The sequence below is a fragment of the Cibotium barometz genome, chromosome 39 (assembly GCF_041138505.1).
Source record: "Cibotium barometz isolate CiBa-2024 chromosome 39, ASM4113850v1, whole genome shotgun sequence".
Classification (NCBI taxonomy): domain Eukaryota; kingdom Viridiplantae; phylum Streptophyta; class Polypodiopsida; order Cyatheales; family Cibotiaceae; genus Cibotium; species Cibotium barometz.
In genome coordinates, this window is record NC_141084.1 from 26,931,910 (window position 1) to 26,936,939 (window position 5,030).

Below are 5,030 nucleotides of genomic sequence, written 5' to 3' on the forward strand. Positions count from 1 at the left end.
ATCAACCTCTCGGCTAGAGAATTCTCCCTAGATGTTCTTTAACAGCTATCATCAAGATTGGCACTAGATATTCTATATGCATCATTGCCTCAATCTTGTAGGAGTTTTCCATGTGGCCACCTTATAGGAAGTCCTATAAACCTGCATCACTACTATCACCTTATGCTCCAAATCATTATGATAATGAGCTTATATAGTTTTGGTCAAGATAACACTGAGGACTTTGTTAGTACTGTCCATTGGCTTGGGGATAGCATGGTGGATAATTTTTGGTTCACCACCAAGAATCTAGTCAATAGATGTGCAATGACCTCACTAAGTCTTTATTGCTCACCAACTCTAGGGGACACCCAAATATTTCTATGACATGCCCGTATAAGAATTTGGCATTTATATAAGCATCTTCCTTCTATATGTGGCTTTTGCTTCAACCCACTTAAAGAAATAGTCAGTGGGGGAAACAATTATATATATGGCTTGCGTTTGATGCATAGCAAGCACATAGTTGGGCTAATGGATCTAAAAAAGTCTATTCCCCATTTTTTGAAAGGTTGTTGGCTTAATGATCAAAACCAAAGGTATCCTATCCTATCCATTAGAAATGTTGAAGTGTTGGCATTCATCATAATGTTTGATAAATTCGATGCCATCACCAAACACAATTGGCCACCATAACCTAGATTTTGCAAGATTTTATGAGCAGTTACTTTTCCTGCAAAATGTCCCACTAGTACTTCCACTATGAGCCTCTTCAAGAATGGCCAAGAACTCATCCTCCCTGACACACTATCTAAGCACATGATCCTTGCCTAACTTGTATGGTTGACCTATTTTACGAGCAGTTACTTTTCCTACAAAATGTCCCACCAATACTTCCACTATGAGCCTCTTCAAGAATGGCCAAGAACTCATCCTCCCTGGCACACCATCTAAGCACATGATCCTTGCATAGCTTGTATAGTTGACCTATTATCAATTAGTAAGGTGCTGCCAATTTAATGAGTTGTTGCATCTTATCCTTGTTCAATAGATTATCATATGCAAATCCAAAAGCAAGATATTTTGAGATCTCTTCACTCCATTCACGTACCAAATCTAACTTGAACAACACAACATCTAGTAATTCATCATCAACTCCAATGGCAAATTCTCCATTAAGTATTCTTAACATGTGATATGCTAATATGTATTGTGAACCTTTCCTCACCCGTGAGACGATAAAGTTAAACTTTATCAGCAGTGGTGGGTAATCTTCCATGTTATGTAAGGTTTATTAACAAGATACAACAAAGCTTGATGATCCACAAAAAGAATACAAACTTATCAGCTCTGGCAAATAGTGTCTATATTTCTTAACTGCATATACCATGGCTTATTGTTCCCTCTCTGTTATAGTGCAGTTTATCTTAGCTTCATTGAGTTGTCGACTTGTAAAGCATATTGGATAGTCTAGTTTATGCTCTACTGGTTATGCCAAAACACAACCCAATTGTAAAGTTTAAGGTATCAATGTGCACATGGAATATGAGGTCCCAATTTAGTGGTCTCAAGCTAGGTGCACTAGCTAATGTCCTATTCAATTCATCGTAATCTTATGATAAAGCTCTGCGTACATGACCCATAAAACTAATGCACCCCTTTATAATTGGTAGGTGATGGCAACTCCAATAAAAAGTTTATGTAATGGCCTGGCTATATCAGCATAGAACATGATGAAGCTCTGCGTACATGACCCATAAAAATGATTCACCCCTTTATGATTGGTAGAGGGGTGATGGAAACTCCAATATGAGTATCACCTTGCTATCCTCGGTGGTGGAAAATCCATTTTTGGAAACTATGTGTCCTAGTATGACTCCATGTTTTCCATAGAATTGGCATTTCAAAGGGTTCAAAGATATGTGATATAATCAACACCTTTTAAGCACTTTTCTTAGGCAAGCTAAATGCTTCATTCATTACAAATGCGTACAAAGATTATCAATGAACACTTCTAACCACTTTTGCAAGTAGTCTTTGAAAGATATACTCACATCAACCTCTGAAATGTTGTAGGAGCATTAGTCAGCCTAAAAGGCATGACCTTGTTTGCAAAAGTTTCCCATGTAGTAGTAAATGGTGTTTTATGTTAGTCCTTTTGGGAAATGGACACCTGATTATATCACGAGAATCTTTCTAGGAAATTGTAAGCTTCTGTGCCCCAGCCACTCTCTCCAAAACATACGGTGTGTATGGCAATGGATAGTGATCCCTACGGGTAGCTGCATTCACTTTCTTCAAATCTATGTGCACACGCACATACACACACACACACGAAGCTTTACGTTTTTCTTGGGTACAATCACAATTGGAGATATCCAATCTATGTGCTCAATCTTATAAATGAAATCCATAGCAATGAGTTTGCAACCAGCAACACGCCCCTCATGACCTTGTAGTTCCAAGTGAAGCAATCTATCAAAAGAGTAATAAACTCTTCTTCCTCTTGTAGGATTAGGTCCATGGTGATAAAGACTAGTTTGAGATCTTCACCAAGCTCTGAAATATCTACTTCTTGCACCTCCACAACAATAGGTCATATGAAACTTTTTTTTGTTCACATTTTGAGCATTGCACCCTCTAGTGAATGACTATCCTTTCAGTGACATCTAAGGTTTTGAAATGATTGGGAAACTTTCGTAATTCACGTCCCTCATTCCCCTTCTTTTTAAATAATGCCTTTTTTGCTTCCCATAGGCCTCAGCCCCAATGCCTTGTTTCTTTTTCTTCTTTCTGATCTTGTGAGCTTGTATGTTTATTGGCTTACTGTATAAGAATATGGCACAATAGAAAGAGAGATAGCAAGACATAGCACAATGCAATATATACACAATGGAGAGAATTGAAAATTATGATTATACCAAAGAGGTACAAGTGATGGTTCTGTCCACCCGTGCACTCTCAAGTAGAGCTTAGATGGCAATCTAGACAGACTCTAGATGGAGGATGTACTAAGTGTAGAAGGGGATGGATACTCACAACCATTGGATGCCTTAGTGCATGGTAACCATATCCATATAGGCAGTGTGGTAGACGCATATACAACGAGGGGCGGTTACACTGCATAGACACGATCACCACCCACGTATCAAGAACACAGCCCACGTATCAAGAACGCGGCCCACATATCAAGAACGCGGCCCCACCGACCACTACCCACTAATGATGGACTTGGTATGAACCTGCTCTTCCTATCATTGAAAGAATGAACAAAGACATCTCGTTACATAGAATTGGAGGCTATCCGAGGTAATATTCCTTATACTATCGCTTGGGCCCCAACTAACAAATACCCCTGACCATCATCGGCATCTAAGCTGAGGTTTCCACTAAAGACATATGCACCATGGCTACTCCTCATAATGGGGGCCTACAAATGTGCATTATACAAACCTGGTGGCTGAGCTACATATACCTTCTCCTTTGAGATGGCCGTTCAAAAATGCTGATTTGGCATCCATGTGAAAGACTGGCCTTTTTGTGTGATGAGTAGCCAAGGCAAGTACTGCCCTGATAGTTGTCATACGAACTATGGGAGCAAAGGTTTCATCAAAGTCAAAACCCTCTACCTGTGCAAATACCTGTGCAACCAACCTAGCTTTGTATTTTTCAAGTGAGCCATATGCCTTATACTTAGATTTCCAAACCCATTTGGTACCAATTACCTTTCTGTTTGATGGTCGGTCAACTAGCTCCTTTGTGTTGTTCTTTATAATGTTGTCATACTCAGACTGCATTGTGGCTTTCCACTTTGGATTTGCTAAGGCTTCATCCAAGGTGGCTGGCTCCTTCACTATTCCGAGTGCGTCAATAAAGCGAGCCCAGAGCAGCGAGCCCAGAGCAAAAAATCACATAGAATACAAAAATAAGAGCAAAAATCACACAGAATACAAAAATAGATTATCCCCTTCAAGCGAGCAGATTTGTGCTTGTGCTGCTCTCTAAAACATTGACATAACACTGAACTTAATTATTAAATGACTGAAAACATTGACATAACACTGAACTTAATTATTAAATGACTGAAAACATTGACATAACACTGAACTTAATTAAATCAATCAATATAAGTGTGTTATTTATATAGCGCACAGAGTACAAAAAGTTTAATTGATATTCTCAAAATATTCTCAAAACATTATAAGTATATCCTATAATTGTTGTGGGTGGCTCCTCTGAGATCTTGTGAGCATCTCTTTCAAAATATAATTAGTAATCTTTGGCTGATGGATATGCATATTATTGTTCACATCCTGTCCAAGAATCATCAGGAAAACAAAGTAGATATGTTTGCAGGCAAGATATGGTTTTCTTTTGACCAACCTATCATTGAATTCTGCACACGAACATATTGGGTGGTTCTGAATGGTTACTTCAATGGGTAGGGCTTCTTTGTTCTGGATTTCCCTGACTTTAAATATTTCCTTCTGCCCTTCCATTTGAACATGTCCTCCCATAATTTCTACATTCATATCTAACGCAGCACTGATCTGTGCATATGCAGCTTTAGATATACCTTTTCGATAGGGGTATTTTTGCTTATCTTCCTCAAGAATTTTTTGCTTGTTTTGTTCACTCTCTTGAAGCAAACTATTTGGAATCTGTACACCAATCTCAAATCCAGCTTTTACTAAATCATGAGCTTCCCTGACTTTCAAGTGTGTACCTGTTGCTATTGGCCAAACATTAGGAACACTTGCAGGTGGATGTAAGATTGTCTTTGTAGGCTTCCAAGTGTGTCGAACATCATTATTACAGAAATAGCAGTACTTTTCTTTCCTCCAAGAAGATAATTGACAATCACTCCAAAAGCATGGTGCCACTTCTCCGCCTCGTAGCTTTCTGCTACATTTTTTTCCTCCTACCCAATGGTTACATTCTACTCTATTGAAGATCGGAATCCTGCGCAATGCCCACTTTGTCTGATGAATATCTTGCTCTAATGATTGAAGTGCTACGTCACCTTCTTCTGGATTTATTGATGCTTGCCC